General features: G+C 37.5%; 1 protein-coding gene across 5 annotated transcripts in view; it reads left to right on the top strand.

Annotated features, from left to right (window-relative positions):
• The window catches only part of wdr25 (WD repeat domain 25), an 87,735-nt gene that overhangs the window by 65,863 nt on the left and 3,246 nt on the right, over positions 1-18,626 (top strand). For 2 of the 5 annotated variants that reach the window (XR_013287464.1, XR_013287462.1), the window contains 2 exons: positions 5,806-6,002; positions 13,879-15,027. The gene's annotated coding sequence lies outside the window, so the exon portion shown is untranslated. Of the gene's footprint in view, positions 1-5,805; positions 6,003-13,878; positions 15,028-18,626 lie in introns of those variants that run through there. The other 3 variants (XR_013287461.1, XM_077538033.1, XR_013287463.1) reach the window with 2 other exon arrangements.

Genomic DNA, 18,626 nt, shown 5'->3' with positions numbered 1-18,626 from the left:
TGTTGAATATTTCCAATGGCATGCTGTACACATTTGGTCAACAATAAGTTGATTAAAAAAAAAAAAAAAAAAAAAGTAAAATAAAATCTGTTTCAAGTTCAACTCTACAGGACTGTCTCAGAAAATTTGAATATTGTGATAAAGTCCATTATTTTCTGTAATGCAATTAAATAAGCAAAAATGCCAAACATTCGGGATTCATTACAAATCAACTGAAATATTGCAAGCCTTTTATTGTTTTAATATTGCTGATTATGGCTGACAGCTTAAACAAAACTCAAATATCTCAAAATATTAGAATATTTAAAATATATAAAAGTAAAAAAAAAAAAATGCCATAATGAATCCAGAATGTATGTCATTATTGCTTATTTAATTGCATTACAGAAAATAATAGACTTTATCACAATATTATAATTTTCTGAGACAGTCCTGTACATGTAATAAGAAGATGGAATTGTCCATACCACAAGAAGCGAAGCGGTGCACTTGGGCGCATAAATTACGACTCAAGCAATAATAATTGAGTTATATTGAAAAAATAATAATAATAATAAAATTAATGAATTTTTATGAGATGTTCGGGGCTGCCTGGAAATCTCGGCCCCCCCAAATTGCCTGTGGGTTTAACATTATGATTGTTGGCCCAGACTGTTTTCCGAGCAGATCTGTGAGGAAAAGCAACTGTTTGCACACCGTTCACCACACGGTAATCGATCACGCTAATCTTGGAGAGCCATCTGGCAATCAGCCCTTTGTTGACTTTGATTGGAAGAGAGGAAATGTTCGCTTAATCGGTTTTAAGACATTTTTCAGACAACGCAATACACTCAAGATTTATTGTTGCCGGACTAAATGTAAACTTCAAATAAGACGATATTGATTAGGATTTGTGTTGTGATGCAAATACACAAACGGAGGACAATGAAGCAGATAATTAGAGGCATAAAAAATCGTCTGCCGCCAGTGTTTAGCCCCTGTTTTGCGCTGCCGGCGACGCTTGATTTATAAGTCTGAGCAGGATTCATGAATATCAATTAGGAGATCACACAAGAGAGAATGAGAATGAGTGTCAGCGATGGCGATGAAGATGACGCTGTGAGCAGAATCAAAAGCAGACAGATTGTTTCTTTCCGCACCGCCGCCGCGTTCAGGCCCGAATGCTCGTGGGAGTGCCGAGATTAAGGATGTTTTCATAGTCCTCGCAAAGCGTGTCCGCCGATGGTCGTTTAGCAGACAAGTTTCAAAAACAGAAGGATTTCATTTGCACAATAAAGGATCAGCCTTCATGTCATCGCTTACAGACGAGTTCTGACAACTTACAAATGACAGTAATAAATATGTCGTCTTTTGTAAAAACAACTGAAGGTTGTAATAAAACGTATCAGCTTTTTTTTCTTGGAGCAATGTATCGACTAGGGATGCAACGTGACGAAACAATAATTATGGCGATATAAAAACAAATCTCATGATACTTAATAGGGGTGTGAATTGCCTAGTACCTGACGATTCGATTCGTATCACGATTCACAGGTCACGATTCGATTCGATACCGATTAATCCCGATACGAATTTATAAGTCGATTGTTGCGATTTTTTTTCATTCAAATTTAGAAAATACTAATCAGTAAGCTTGTAGAGTGTAAGATTTATATGAAAATGTATTATTTATTTATCTGAAATTTCAGTCTTATAGAGGTTGTAATCTGTTTCATGTTTGAACAGCATTAAAATAAAATATTAAGGCTTAATGTTCCGTTCATATAACATTCTTCCATGCTCAAGGTGTGAATCCTTAAAAAAAAAAAAAAAAAAAAAAATTGATTCTGCCGATTATAGAATCGATTCGAGAATCGCGCGATGTAGTATCGCGATATATCGCCGAATCGATTTTTTTTAAACACCCCTAATACTTAATATTGAGGCACATACTTGTACATACACATTGTGACTCGAGTCAATTTGTTGAGCATCTCAAATGTGTTAGGCCCCCTTCATCTTAAACGTAGGTGGCCCAAACATGCCTAATTAAAATTAAACTGCACTAATAAACTAACCACCAGAGGGTGCTGGAACTGCACAAATGGAATACAACCTTTTTCACAGATGTGCTGTTTTTAATATCACAACGATGATATTATGGTCATTTTAATATTGCGATATCACCATAATGTTATGTTACATCCCTACCAATGACTTTTATTTATTTTTTTTAAACTCCAGCGTACCGTGTACTTAATGCTGCAGCTCACTTGCGATGCTAATTAGGATGGAACCTACACAGGTTTCCTCCTCAATAATTACTGCACTCTGACCACAAGAGGTAATAACATCCTGAAGCCATCATTACCCTCCTTCTCGGAGAGATCTTGTAAAATGACTGCATCACAATCACTGGCAATTATCTGCCTGCGCCTTTTACACGCAAGCTAGCTACTGCTGCGACCGTGTAGCATCCCACAATCAGATAATAAAATGATGTCAGCAACTAGCATCTGATGCAGTAGATAAAATATTGTCAGGTATTAAACTTGTCCTGCATTCAAATAGAAGTTTGAAATTAACTCGTGTGTACATTGAGTACACAACAAAGTGCTGTACATAAGTAAACATGAACACATAAAACACAAAATAAGAACAATAATACATATGATTCTATTTTTTATTTATTTATTTATTTTTTGTAATAAACGATCTATAAAACTCGGTGATGACATTGAAGCACATGGTTATAATAGTTGTGGGATTTTTTTTTTTTCAGTTTTATTTAGTTTTGACTTTTGTTCTTTAAATTGAGTTAGTTTTTATTCGTTTTCAGGACCAGTTTCTTCATTTTTATTAGGTTTATTTTTTTATTATTATTTTTTTGGGTAGATTTTTTTTCCCCCAAAATCATTTTTAATTAAATCAATTTTAGTTGAGTTTTATATTAGTATACTTTTATATTGATTTATTTATTTATTTATTTATTTATTTATTATTATTTATTAGATCTTGGGTCAAAAAAGGTTGGCACGTTCGGCTTTTTGGCCGCCTGCTGTTCCATCAGTGGCCTGTTGGTGGTATCAAGGTGCATCCATTTGCGGTCATTTTCCCTAGAGGACGGAGAGAAGAAGAGCCGTGTGCTCCCTTCACATCGACTTCAATGGGTTTCATTCTCTCTCATTGCACAATACTGAAGAGGTCGGGATGGCTAAATTGTGATTTGATCACAACAAGCGTGACGTTACTCCCGTTTGCTGCAGCTGATGGCTGAATGTAAACAAACAACTGCAGTTTTCTAGCGAGAAATTGTGAATGGCAAACTGTGAATATACAAGGGTTGGCATACAGTCAGATCCAGAAATATTGGGACATGCACACAATTGTCATCGTTTTGGCTCTAAGCCACCATAATGGATTTGAAATGACATAATATAAATGCAGAATGTCAGCTTTATTTTGAGGGTATTTACATCCAAACCAGGTGACAGCTGTAGGAATTAAAACAATTTATGTCGCTTACACTTTTTATGGGACCAAGATGAGGATAAGTGCGATAGAAAACGGAAGGGTGGATGGCACTTATGTGAAATCAACTGTGCTACATAAAACTTTATCATCCTCTTTAATTGCTCAAGAAAATCAGCCGTCATTTGTATTTTTTCCATTTTAACAACCAACAATGATGTTAAGGGAGCTTTGAAATCTGTTCTGTGTTTGCAATGGAAACCAAAGTCCATTTCTTTTCCTTTTCCCAGCAGCGCCATTTGGCTTCACAGTCTTTCAAAGAGTTCGCCGAAGCATTGATGTCCACGTGTGATGTGTAACATCCTCGTGTTTTGTCTTGTTTTCATGTTTTATGTAGACGATAAAAGAAAGCGGCCGAGTGGGCTTGTTGTTGTGGTCTCGCCGGTTTGACGACGAGGGCGGACAGGGTCTTCTCATTTAATTGATGCGTGTTTGCTCAAGTAAAATTGGAGGTTCGAGCCTCTGTTGCCATGGCGACGGCATATTGAGGGGTGAGCGCAGAGGGACCAATTATATTTACTCAGGACAAGGAGACAGAGCCGGTCCATTTGAAGGGAAGTTCAACGTCGTGTAATTGCCACGATTATGAGAACATCCCTGGAACGAGCATATAGGCAAATGCGCAAGATCATCGTTTGCCAGATTGCTTAAAATATAATCTTGAGGAATAAATTAGCCAAGTGCACTAGAGAGGAAGACTTTTTTTTTTTCCAAATGAAAACTCGCTGACTGTACACCTGCGCAAATAATGGCGTCCAGTGTAAGAGTTGTATCAAATGTAGACATCAAAACAATGTGTCAAGAAGGAATTATGTTTGTTTGAGAAAGAAGTATAGGAATAAAGCTGTAATTTTAATAACTGAATTCTTCCAGCAGTGCAAAAGATTATTTCCATAACATTTACGTTTGTGAAATGGCAACTTTTTTTGTTACTATTACCACCATGTTTGTTTGTTTTTTTTTTTAAAGAAAACGTCAAAATATTTGCTTGTAAAATTTGATGGCAATTTCTTGGTAGGTTTCATTAAAGTTTTTTGTTTTTTCATTTTGACATGATTTTTAAAATAACATACATTCATTTGCCAACCATTTATGAGTCTTAAAAAAAAAATGTTTGACCAAATTTTTGTCATGGCTAGCTTTAAGTTGCAATTTTATTCTTGTATTTTTGCTACTTTTTTTGTGGGTGTTTTTTAAACACAACATTGAACATTTAAACATTATTCTCATAGAATCACAGCTTTATTGCCATAAATGTTTGTCTTTTTACTATAATTTTAGGACTTTATTCTTGAAAAATATTGTTTCATTCTCACTGATTTTTTTTTTTTTACTTTATTCGCATAAATAAGACGTCACAATTATTAAAAATATATATATTTTTTAATTTTTCCATTACTTTTTTACCTTATAAAAAAAACAACTATTCTTATGTGTTCCTTAAAAAAAAAAAATAATATATATATATATATATATATATATATATATATATATATATATATATATATATATATATATATATATATATATATATATATATATATATATATATATATATATATATAATATATAAAAAAATCCTGGAAAAAAAAAACACTCAGTGTCACTTTGCAAAATTGTCATTTACCGTCTTTTCCCCCATGTGTTTGTTTATTATTAAAATGATTTGATTTTGCTCCAATATGCCTATTTTCATGGATGAATTTAAGAGCCTATCCAAAATACGCTAAACATGTTTGGTTTCTGTTTTGTCCTTACCTTGCAGGCAGCACCCATTTAAAGCCCATTAAAGCGTCAGTGGTGTAATTATGAACATTTTCAATTATCCGTGAATAATTGGTGGAATCAATTGCCACTGGTCAAAGGGAAGAAAAGAAAAGAAAACACTGTCCTAGTGTCCTGTGTTCAAATTGGCTTGCGTAAAGTGATTACATGGGAGTATGGCGCGAAATTAAAGCAAATGATCTCAGTCATTCGTTGAACGTCATCTTTATTTATGATGCAGATATTATTCTATTTACCCACAACAAAACAATATTGCTATTAAGTGGATGTAACCTTCTGTCGTTAAACAAGTGCAAAGTGCTACAAAGCAAATGGAGCAGGAAACGCCTGTGTAATTATTACAGCGGGCCTTTTATGAAAAGAATATGTCACATTTTGACAGCTATGGGGGAAGAAACATGAGCCTAATTTTGTATTTCCGTGTACGTGCTTTCATAAATGATGGATGTCTGTACAGTATTTTTGCGCCACATTTCACCAGCAAATGTTTTTTGTTTTTTTTTACTCCAGCTTCAGAAATATGGGATTGATGGACACGTGGTGCAAAATCCCCCCCAGCGGTCATCCGGGAGGGTCAGCGGGGCGAGACTAAAACCAGAGAATTGTCTGCTGACACTAAGGTTCTGTCTGCCCACATCGGACACTCTGCCTGAACAAGACTGCTGAAGGATGGCATTTGTCATAGCATCAAATCATGTCCTCATTCAGTGAGATTTCTTTTAACTTTTTTTGTTTGGTTTTTAATGATGAGGAGGCTTTTGTCCTTTCTGGCCTTCCTGACGTTGCCATTGACAAACATCTGTTGTCGCTGAGCCAAAAAAGGAAGAACATAGGGACTGTGATGTCACTCGGGGGCAGTGAGTGTGAACCGATGCGCTATTGGAAGGGACGGGCACGGACAAACTAAAGAGCGGCTCTCTGATAAACTGCACTCTATTTCTTGGTGGCGTGTAAATCACAAGGGAGTCGGGAGTGTTGTTTTGCTCACATATACTGTCGCCAAAAGCCACTCACAAGAAAACAGGTCATCTCGCCAGAGCAATTATATTGACGTTGCTCCATAAATAAAAGAACAAACCTCAAACACAATTTCTCGCTCTGTAATGATCCCTGTTGTACCTTCAGTGTTAAACAGTTTAGTTAACTGCATTAAGTAGCGGCATTTGTATGTATTTTTTTTTTCTCGGCACAACTTTGAAATCATCGTTTATTCCCGCCTGGGGAAAGCATATGAGAGGAAAGATCTTGATCTTGCAGTGGCGTCTCACTCTGTCTCTCTCTGGAATTGTCTGACAGTTCTGTCATGTGGAATTATGAGACGGACGATCTCATTAGAAGCTGGGGGGGGGGATCCTCGCTCACTTCCCGCTTCCATGCTGGGATTGTTTGCAGCTCACATCAAGTGAGTCCTTCATGAATGGATGTCTTTATTAACCTTTGTGTTGTTCATTTACAAAAAGCCTCCATGTGCTTTCTGCGCATGTGGTCTGATTATGTATTTAGAATATCGACCCCTTGCTGAGAGCGACGTGTGATGTGGGGGTGGGAAATGTGTTCCTTTATCAGCAGAAAGGTGAAGTCTATCTATAATAACCAGCACGGCACTGACACTGACTCAATTGAGAGAGAATCTGGAGGGAGTTCACTTATGTGGAAAGATATGGAGGTCAAAAACAAGTGACATGGCATCATCACTGTGTATTCCACCAGGTTTTCATAGAGAGATGTAACAAGAATGTATTATATTGTTAAATTGTAGAGGTATGCACTTTATTTTGTGCTTTAAAGTCATCATTTTGGGCACTGCCCTACGAAGACCTAGTCTATCTATCCCATCCATTCATCCATCCATCCATCCATCCATCCATCCATCCATCCATCCATCCATCCATCCAAATGATAGTGAGCTCGCTTTCTATCTAGATGGTAGCTAGGTAAACAAGCTAGCTAGCAAGCTATTATGTAGCATCTATCTATCTATCTATCTATCTATCTATCTATCTATCTATCTATCTATCTATCTATCTATCTATCTATCTATCTATCTATCTATCTATCTATCTATCTATCTATCTATCTATCTATCCATCCATCCAAATGATCGTGAGCTCGCTTTCTATCTAGATGGTAGCTAGGTAAACAAGCTAGCTAGCAAGCTATTATGTAGCATCTATCTATCTATCTATCTATCTATCTATCTATCTATCTATCTATCTATCTATCTATCTATCTATCCATCCATCCAAATGATCGTGAGCTAGCTTTCTATCTAGATGGTAGCTAGGTAAACAAGCTAGCTAGCAAGCTATTATGTAGCATCTATCTATCTATCTATCTATCTATCTATCTATCTATCTATCTATCTATCTATCTATCTATCTATCTATCTATCTATCTATCTATCTATCTATCCATCCATCCATCCAAATGATCGTGAGCTAGCTTTCTATCTAGATGGTAGCTAGCTAACAAGCTAGCTAGCAAGCTATTATATAGCATCTATCCATCTATCCAACCAACCAACCAACCAACCAACCAACCAACCAATTAAAAAGAGGTAAATTAAATAACTAAATGTAATAATTGTGACCGAGGAGGTTCCTCAGGGTAGTGCTCTAGGGGCCTTTGTCTTCCATCTATCTTCGACATATACGATGAACTAATGCCCGAATGTTGTAGGGTGTGATAAAATTCAACAGAGAGCCATTGTCATACGTTTTGATCAGCATGATATAAGCAACTGATAATGTCGGAAACAGCAGCAAATTGGACATAATCATTTGCACGGATGTGACAAAGCATTTGCAATGTTTTAATTATATCAGTATTATAATATTAATATTTTTCCAAATTATTAATATCGAAGAACCTTCCAAGCAATACTCATTTTGGTTACATTTTTTGTTACGTTATGTTGTACTGGATTTTATTAGCTTGTGCAGGTGTACCTTATATTGTGACTGCTGGACTTAAACAGTATCAAGTTTTCTAATGTTGGATGCTGCTCCCGTATTGGCTTTCAATATTTTTGCTTTAACAACCACTTGGTGTCCTCTTCCTCATCTGTTGCTCACTCTCCCTCCTTTGTAAGAGGTTTCGTCCTCTTGTGCCATGCTGCATCTGCTTTCATCCTCTCCCAATTCATTAAGTCCATTTTCTCCCGCCCCATGACGGCCCTTTGTGCGGTTAAAAGATATTTTTCCGTCAAATTAAATGATCACCGACCGAGAGGGCGACTGATAAAAGCAGCCGGAGACCATCAAGGTCAGACTGTACCTTGTGAATATACTATCACGGAGCCCGTTTCGCTCACTTTGCTCTGTCTTCGACAAATTACGCATTGATCACAGCCGGAAAAATGAAATCTGCTCCCAAAGCAGAAAACGGAATCTGACTGTTCGGATCTCTGTTTCACACATTTCATATGAGTGTCTGGTTCCCCAAACTGACATTTCCTCAACAGCGGTTAAACAACATCAAACCCAGAGCTTCATTCTTCAGCTATTTGTACAGAAACGAAAGTCATGGGTTCACGCCGTTGCATGATGGGAAATGGGATCCGACGGCGGGAAAATGGGCTCATCACGTTGGTTACAGCCGAAGGAGCGCTGACACTTTCATTATCTGCTGCCAGCGTGTCAGGGAAGGAAAGGATGGAAATTGTTGCCGAGGTCGCGGTGGTGACCTTGACGCAGGCGAATGTTGTGTGAATCCTTTAAATTGGACTTTACCCCCTTTAAATTGACACATTTGCTGTTATAATTTGAGGAATTTGGGGTGGGGCATCATCCATACGGTATTTAGTGTTTCATGTATGCCAGATATGTCCCCAAACGGATTTTTCTGATTGCCTAAAAAAACAAAACAAAACAAAACAAACAATAACTAGAGCTGCAAGCAGTTATGAATGGCCCTCACAGCTCGGGCCACTTTGTGGTACTGGCCCATTAGAATTTGAATTTTTTTGAAAATGGCACAATGAACCTCTAACGTGGATTTTTTTTTTCTTTTTTTTGCCAGACCTCATGTGTGTGCAGCGTTTCATGAGTTCTCATGCATGTTTCGACCTTCATCAGTAGTCTCTTCTTAAAGTTTCTTCTTGTTCCCTGAAATGGGATTTTCTTTGCCCAGTTGGGGATTTCAATCTTGGGCTGTCGCCAATCATTATCAACAACGGGCCTGTGAACTCCTTTGAGAGTCTCCCATGAGTTAGGGTAATACAAATAAAATAACTTGACTTAACTATACTTAGAGCTGTCACAGTTAGTCAATTAATCGACAACCATTTTAATAATCGCGTAATCATTTGGAGCCATTTTTTAATTGAAAATGGTCCTAATCCTCTGACTTCAGCATATCCGCAGTAATTGTTCACTAATTCCTGTAGTCCTTCATGAAAGTCGACTTATTTTCGTCTGTGTTTAATCAGAATAAGCCATTTGCAAACAGCTATTTTTACTTAAAACAATGATCAAACTGGTAACATAGTACATCAGTCCCCGCCCCCCTTTTTTTCCTTTGTTTTTAATCACTATATGAATACAAAGTATGAAATAAACACAAATCACTGGTTAATAAACAGTAATCATGGAAATAATTATTTTGTAATACACTTTAATGCAAAATTAAAATGAATCTGATTAGTCGATTAATCGATAGATTAATCAAGTCTAAAAAGATTCGATAGTTGACAGCACTCGCATTTGCTCTAGGTTTTAACTCTGATTTAGTTTTCTTTTGATTGGTAACAGACACAAACCCATGAGAAATAATCCCCCATATATAATAATGGCATATGCATATACAGTATTGCAATTTTAAGATTCATTAATAAATTATCAATGACTTTTATCTATGAAGCTACAACATGCATTGACACAAAGCAACGGTATCACGAACACAAGCTTCAATTTCACCCAGTCACAGTGCTGGGACACAAGCAGAAAATGAATAAAAACAACATACAATAAAAAGCACATCTAATGCGAGAGAGCCACTGCCGGCAAAATAAGCGTCCTTCCAAAGGAGTCTTTTTATCCACACTCCACAGCTGCCAGATATGAGAGGTTGAATCTTCTCCAGCTTTTTTCTTTTTTTTTTTTTCTTTTTTTTTGGCGCCTGTGACATGAATAATTCATAGGCAGCCACTGCGGCGCGTGTCGGCACACAGACGGGTGCCGTCACTTCGGCACGGGTTTGCGTAGACGTGCAAAGGAAGACTTCACTCCTCCATCGCCTATCATGTCGGCGGCAGATAATCAATAATGGATAATAGTTATGAGGCGGTCAATAAAGCATCACTTCGCATCACTCAAGCAAACTTGATGTGTATTGATAGTTTGCGACGTGATTGAATAAAAGGCAGATTCATTAAAACTTAAAGTACTCCCAGATTATGGTGAGCTATTTTGAGTAACTCCCATCCTCATAACACCACCAATCATTTTTGCACCTTGCTACCAAATTTTGAACCACGTCAAGACGAGACACGAGACGAAATTGCAAAACATTTGAGTGTGTGATTTTGCTTGTGGGCTGAGCATGGCAGCAAAGTTTGACTCATCATAAATCATAAAATTCCAATAACTCCGCAGCCCAAGGTCAGAGCTTGACCAAACGTTTTGTGATGATGATCCCACCCTGAAGAAATTCACCGCTCTTGTTCCTCGCTGCGTTTAATTGATGTTTCTGCCGTCATTTGTCGACATGAAAGCAAAGCAAACAAATGAGAATGTCTTATTAATGGACCCTCAGCATTGTTGAAAACCTTCACGTTTAGGCACTAAAAGCGTAGAGCAGCATTGATGAGCAACACTCGAGTTGATAAATTATGGCCAATTTGTGTGAAGAGGCAGCACAAGACTGATTGCAGCAGCAGGCTTCTTCACAATTGTGGTCAACATTGCTCACATTTTACTCCCTCCCTCTCCTCTTTAGTTATTGATTGATTTGTTTCAAAGTCAGGACTAAGTATTCTAGGAAAAGAAAAAACATGAACGTGCTGAGACTTAAAGCTCTTTATTGATCTGCCAAGCAGAAATTCTGAGCAGGGTTGGTAAAGCTATTATGGATAACGGCGCGCTCCTGTTAATCACCTCGGCAAGGGTGGGATGATTGGCTGGTGATGTGCGACAATACAATACAACGCCTTCTCGCAAATTCACCAATTTACCGACCCTTTTTTCCAGTATCTGCTGAAAAAACGTGGGTATTTGCTGAAACGCCTGAAGCGGCCCAAACCTTTTTGCCGCCGTCTTATTGCATCTTTGTGTCAAGAAACTTTGTTGAAGTTGCATCTCTCAATGGATGGTTACATTTAGTTATTAAGTTTAAACCCACTAACCCAGTTATAATAATTAACACTATTTATTTGCCAATTGTTACCGCTATGGTGGGACGGACGGGCGGGCAGATGGACAGATGGAATGTAATGACTAGCTAGCAGATAGAAAGCTAGCTCCTAACATTGGATGGATGGATGGATGGATGGATGGGTTTAGGTAGGTAGGTAGATAGAGAGATAGAAAGCTCGCTATCAATGATAGTCAATAGATTCAAGAGATAGATACAATACAATAATTGCTAGATAATAGCTAGCTTGCTACCAGATAGAAAGCTAGCTTGCTATAAGATAGATGCATAGATAGATAGATAGATAGATAGATAGAAAACTAGCTCACTAGCATAAATAGTCAATAGATTGAGTAGATAGACTCAATAGATAGATACGATAGAATATAATTGCTAAATAATAGCTAGCTAGCTTGCTACCAAATAGAAAGCTAGCTCGCTATTACATAGATAGATAGATAGATAGAAAACTAGCTCACTATCATAAATAGTCAATAGATTGAGTAGATAGACTCAATAGATAGATACGATAGAATAGAATTGCTAAATAATAGCTAGCTAGCTTGCTACCAAATAGAAAGCTAGCTCGCTATTACATAGATAGATAGATAGATAGATAGATAGATAGAACCTAGCATGTTATAAATGCTAAAGGATCATTGTGCACCATCTGAGGATAGTATAGTACAACTAATATACTGTATATTGGTTTTCCTCTTTTCCTGCTGGTCCCTGTGGGCTTGTTTGTATTGCACTGAATGAAGAGAAGATGCTTTGCGGAGATAAAATGGCATTCAGTTCTGAGGTGTCATCACATCGCAAAGGTAAAAAAAAAAAAAGGCGGTGTAGCAAAACAATATCCAATTTTCTACTGAGAATCTATGGGGAAGTGTTGCAGAATTGTAAACTATATCTTGTAGTGTTAACAATTCTGAACAGATAGTGTCTAAATGACATGGGAGGTATCCACCCACGCACACAGTGCACACACACTTTCTGGCATCATCTGGTGGTGTTTGTTTTCTCCGCTGTTTGGCAATCACAAACCACACACGCCACCCCTCCCACGTATCAACAACAGAACACCCCTCGACAGCAATCTGTTTCGGGTTCTTCGACGGGTCTGCACAAAGCTTTAACAGATCTGATTCTTTAGGGCGATGTTGCCATGCCAACCACACGCTCGTACAACCAAGTCTAAAGAAATGAATTGTGAATGTGAATGCTAAAAGACGTCAGAGACGCTCACTTTATTCCCTCACCGTCTGTCATCGCAAAAACCTGCTCCTGTGGAAGTTACAGAAATGAATTGTTACTACAACGCAACTCAAAAAGGAATGCACAAATAATTATCAATATTGTTAAAAACAATTTCATGTTGGAAAAAAAGTACAGAATATTTTGTTTTGGTACATAACAGCAGTGAAAAAGAAATAGGCTTGGCCATGTCACATCATATATCAATGTCATGTTATTAGCTAAGCGGCGCATAGTATGTTGTATTAAGAAAAATATTTGCTTATATAAATAATTTATGGGGGTGATGACTGCCACAGGAGCCAAAACATTCCTAATTAAAATTAAACTGCTCCAATAAACTAACCACCAGAGTGTACTAGAACTGTACAAGTAAAAAAAATGTGTCGTCAAATTTTTAGGGGAAAGGAAAGTTTCTGTGAAATGTATCTAACAAAATTAGAGAAACCCCACGAAAAAAATGGGGCCCAGTACACTACCCTGAGGAATCTCATGAATCATTTCATTGTTATTTATAAACCAAAATCAGATGTTCACAGAAGTCTACCCTGAGGAACCTCACCAGTCACAATCACTACATTTCGTTATTTAGTTTTTAACCAATTTAAATGAATTACAACTTTGTCCATCTACCTTTTTGTAATCAGAATGGACGGACAGATAGAAGGTGAGATGGATAGATTTGTTTGTTCCCAGAAAGACAGATCAGAGGTTGGTTAGCTGAGCCAGGTTCTGTGCTTCTCTTTAACTTCAACCCAGCGACAGGACGTCAGTTTGTGCTGTGACTAACAAGTCATGTTATAATATAATATAAATGTGTACATATTCATAACATTCCATACAATCTAAGCTGCCTAGACTACATCTTCTCTGCGTTCCCTTGGTAACGCCAAATTGAAGATGTCATTCGTCTGCAATCATTTTTCGACTTTGAAAACTCCCTCTGAATTGCTCCCCTTTTTTCCTTTCCTGTAGCAATGTTCCCCGAGTGGCCATCAGTCTCGTCCATCTGCTTCCAGCATCTCCATCCTGATGAGCGCGAGACCGCCGTTGCCATGGCGAGGACGGCCTCACGACTTCGGGCTAATTCAATTTAGGTAACATTTCGCAACACAGCGCAGATGGTAAATGGCGCTCGGAGTCATTCGGGTTCCTCCACGTGAAGCCAGTTGGGCAGTTTGGGCCTTCTAACATCTGGCCCCGTGGATTTAATGGGGCCAGCGATGTTGTGATGTGGACTGAATATTTTTAGCAGTTATTTGCAAAAACATTCAAAGACTAATTATTTATTAGTGTGGGCTTATTTTCATGTTCCTCCTCAGTTTTTTATTTTTTACGTCATGTTCTCCTTGTTTTGACTTGTGTAAACAAACCAATTCATTCCTGACTAGAGGAAAAGGTGAGACCAATTAAGAAGTTGTAAAAGGCAGCACATAATGATGCATTGTTGTATAGAAAGCGTGCAAGCCGCACGCGTAGACGCTTAAAAGAAACGAGAGAAAAGCATCTTTTTTTTTGATGAATTGCAACATTTCTCTGCTTTTCACAACGTTGATGTAAGAGCAGTGCAAGACGCGCTCACAACGTGCTGCAAGTCTGGAGAAAAAAAAGGTCATCTTTTCTTTTTTCTATCGCCTTTTTTTGTCATGTGTAATAACCTACAGAAGGTTTTTGATGGTGCAAACTTGCAGTGAAGGGCAGTCAAGTTGAAAGCAACATTCAAAGAAGACATTGTGCTGTCCCTGTAAAGCAAACAACGAATAGCCGTGAGGAAAAGGGATTGAGAATTGTGTTGAAGTGGAGCACTGGTAGCTACACCAGTGTGACCCTTGAACCCGAACAATCAATAGGGGTGTTGCATTCATATCCTCCTGACTACCAGGGGAAAAAAATTGTCCCCAATCTTTTTGAAGTAACTGGAATACAGAAAAAGAAATAAAAAATAAAAAATAAAAAAAGCTATGATGTGTCCACTACAGAGGACATTTTTTTTAAACTTAAATGCGAGGCTCAAATGCAGTTAAAATAATTCAAACAATACTTTAATGTGTTCTCAAGAGTCTTATAGAAAACATGCTAACACTTAAAGCCTAAATTTGTTCAATAAAAAGTGTGATACACTTACTTTTCCATCCTCTTCCCTAAAAAGTGCTTGCTCTGATTTTTTTTATGATGCAATCAAAGGTAGCAAAGGCCCACCCCTACACATTTGGTATCATTGGGAAGCTCTGAATGTCCTCTATATACAAAGAGAGTTAATTCAGTCGTATGCACTGGGTGGGAGATATTCAGGTTTAAAAAGGTCCACTACAGAGGACAAATTTGAATTGCTGGTAGTCAGGATACTGAAAAAGACTATCAGAACCACAAACATTTTGTAATGTACAATAAAGTGAACCGCCACAATTCGCAAATTTGCAGCTTTTTATTTTTTCATTTTTTTTTTTAACATATCAGCTGAAAAGCTTTTTTCGTGACATGTTGGTGCTGAAGTGGCACAGCATCATTTCGACAAAAGTAGTGTTTTGACATCATCTTGTGGCATTTCTAGGCAGTAGATTTTCCCTAGTTGCAATAAGGCTCTACATAGATTTGAAAATCAACTCGATTTTTTTAGTTGACAAGCTAGTAAATTGTCACATACGGAATGGCTGCGATATGCAGTATGATCATAGCTTATTATGGCTTCAATTATTAGAGTCCTTGCTGCATGTGGGTCAATATTAGTATAGAGTGCCTTTGGGGGTGCTCATCAGAATCACTTAGTCAGCATGAAAATGTGGCAGTATAATTAAACGCTGATGTCTTATATAGCAAGTAGCCAAACATTTGCACACAAATGTTTCTTGCATTTTTTTTAATTATTTTTTTTATGTTGGTTGTATGTGATTTTTGACTTGTCCCACACCGTTCTGCTATCTCCTATGTGCGTAATAGTGGCTAAACAATTAAATGACATTAATTCTACAAGTAAATATTTGAATCATGTTGCTAAGTGAAGATTCGCCATGTGCTCATTAATGCTAACAGTAGCCTAAAATGTCCATTCTGTCATTGTCTACCCTGTCAGTAAGCTCGTTATGGTGATAGACTCATTTCTGTACTTTTTTAAAATTATTATTTTTCAAAATCAAATTGTCTGTAATCCCTTTATTTTTAATGGTCATATTTTAATTTAAGATGAGTTGGAAATATTATGAGATGCACTTTATCCCCTCAAGTATGTTTTGAGGTGGTACATTACTGTAAAAAATCAGAATCGTTGATCTAAAAGACACACATTTTCATTTTCTAAACCTAATAATGACAAAACTTGAGTTTCTTCTCAGTGGCTCAACTGTGGGAAAAAAATGTTTTACAGAATAACAGAGAACTGAAGAGCATATTTGAAATGATATAGGATTCTGTCATTGACAGGCAATTAACCTTTCAGAGCAGTGGAGCACTGTGACCAAGGATTTGTCTGACCTGGACCAAATCAACCATACTGGCCTTGCAAGTGTATTCTGTTGCAAAGCCTCTCAAATCAATAGGATTCTTATACTTTAGCGTCCTTCAGATGCATTGAAAAGAGGGACTGGCGGCCCGATAACAAGGAGCCTAAGCTACCACAAAAATATATACAATATGCAGCTGGATCTCCTTTAAAAGGGACATAATATGGAAAAAAAAAGGCTTTTGGATGTCTTGTATACACAGTTGTGCCTCTGGAGTGCCTGCCCATCCACATGATGAATGTTCAGCCAAGTTGTTGATGCGGATGGTAGGCGTATTTGTGTTTGCTGCACATAAATGGACACGTTTAATTTGGCAGCTTGAAGATGAAGTGCTGAGTGAAAATACGATCTTTTGACTGTCTTTATGTGCTGTCACTTTTTTCTTCATAGGTTAAGTTGCAGCTGCTCGTCTCATCGTAACCCCCTAGCTCCGCCCCGTGTGGGTATAGTAGCGAAATCAAAAAAAGGGGTACAGGGTTGCAATTGGCTCATTTGGGGAGAGTAAAATTAAGTCACTGGGAAATTGTTTTGAATTGGGAAAAATGGTCAAATGTCTCTTATAATCAGTATATTCCACAAATAAATCTGCAATTCAATGGAGCCTTTTTTTTTTCTTTTTTTGTGTGTGTGCGATTAACAGAAGTGATGCTGTTCTGCACGTTCATGAATGATGTAGCAGTTTTTCAGGCGGTCCCGTGGCCTCATTGCGAAAGACCATATTGGGCTGCATTTTCAGCTGCTCAAGTGTCCTAATGGGACTCACACTGCGCAAATGAGTAAGCGACGGCGCACTTTTATCTCTCACCTTTTCACCCAGTTGGCAATTAAATAAGCCACCTAATCTCACCAGAGGCCGGCCGGCCACCAAATTGATGTATTTACACTCACGGGCCACTTCGGTAAGTACGCTACAATCGGCACCAATCTAACAGGAACTTAATATGTTGATTATTTGACATTATCAAAGTACTTGTACTTTAGCAACATATTTTATTCAGCAACTCCAGAACATAGCTTGTGTAAAATCATCGGTTTTATTTCTGGCTTGCTGGAAAACTGAATCACTTATGACAATGCACATCAGTATAAAATGTAATAAAAAAATAAAAAAAAATAAAAAAGGGGCTTTTTATTTTTATTTTTTTAATTTTTTTTAATTTTTATTTAAATATATAAAGATGACCATCCATGTATATAGTATCCAGCTATGTATTCAATAGGTACCAATTCCCTTCTGTTTTTGTGTTAGTGTGATCTAGTGTTTTATGTTTATTTTGCAAATAGAGCGGGTGCCCACGTTGGAACGAAATGATGTGCCGTGTGGCTGCCCTGGCTGTATTTGTTGACAGGCTAGGGATTTGTTTAATCATATCTCAGCATGCTGATAGAGCTGCTCCCCTTTCCCATCCTCGTGCCGAGAATTTCAATGACATTTCTGACTCACTCCTGTTTTTTTTTTACTATGCTTTAAATAACTCATCTATGCTGGTAATCACATCTGAGTTTGTCTCTGCGTGCAATTTGTTTTATTGGATATCTTCTCAGTGCACAGCTAATCTTGATGAAGATTAACAGTGAGAATCGTTTCATCCCGCCAAAGTCGAAATATCCACTCCCCAGCTCATGAACCTTTCCAACTACTAGAAGATTTAACAAATAGATAGCGTTTTGGAAATTGTTTTTCTATTGCTAGAAATCATTGAGTTGCCTTTGTGATTTATTCCTGGCAAGAATGAGTTGTAGAGAACAGACAGAGCACAGAATGCTGTTGACAAGGTCTGACTAACATGGCAGCTCCTGTCACACAAAATAGGAGACTTGTTGTACGAAAAAAAAAAAAAGCAGCAACAACAACAACATAGAAACATTTGGATCGTCCCCAAAAAATCGAATTGTCAAAAAAATCGAATCGCCGGAAAATCGAATCGTAAAAAAACCCGAATCGGCAAAGAAAAAAAATCGAATCGTTAAAAAAAAATCGAATCGTCAAAAGATCGAATCGTCAAAAAAAGTGAATCGTCAAAAGATCGAATCGTCAAAAAAACAAATCGTCAAAAAAAAAAACGAATCGTCAAAAAATCGAATTGTCGGGAAAAAAAAAACAAATCGGCGAAAAAAAAACGAATCGTCGGGAAAAATCGAATCGGCAAAAAAAATCGAACCGTTTAAAAAATCGAATCGTCAAAAATCGAATCGTGCTCGAATCGTCAAAAATCGAATCGTGAA

This window comes from Festucalex cinctus, chromosome 12 (genome assembly GCF_051991245.1).
Source record: "Festucalex cinctus isolate MCC-2025b chromosome 12, RoL_Fcin_1.0, whole genome shotgun sequence".
Taxonomy (NCBI): domain Eukaryota; kingdom Metazoa; phylum Chordata; class Actinopteri; order Syngnathiformes; family Syngnathidae; genus Festucalex; species Festucalex cinctus.
Note: the sequence above shows the minus strand (reverse complement) of the source record. Positions and strands in the feature narration are given on the sequence as shown.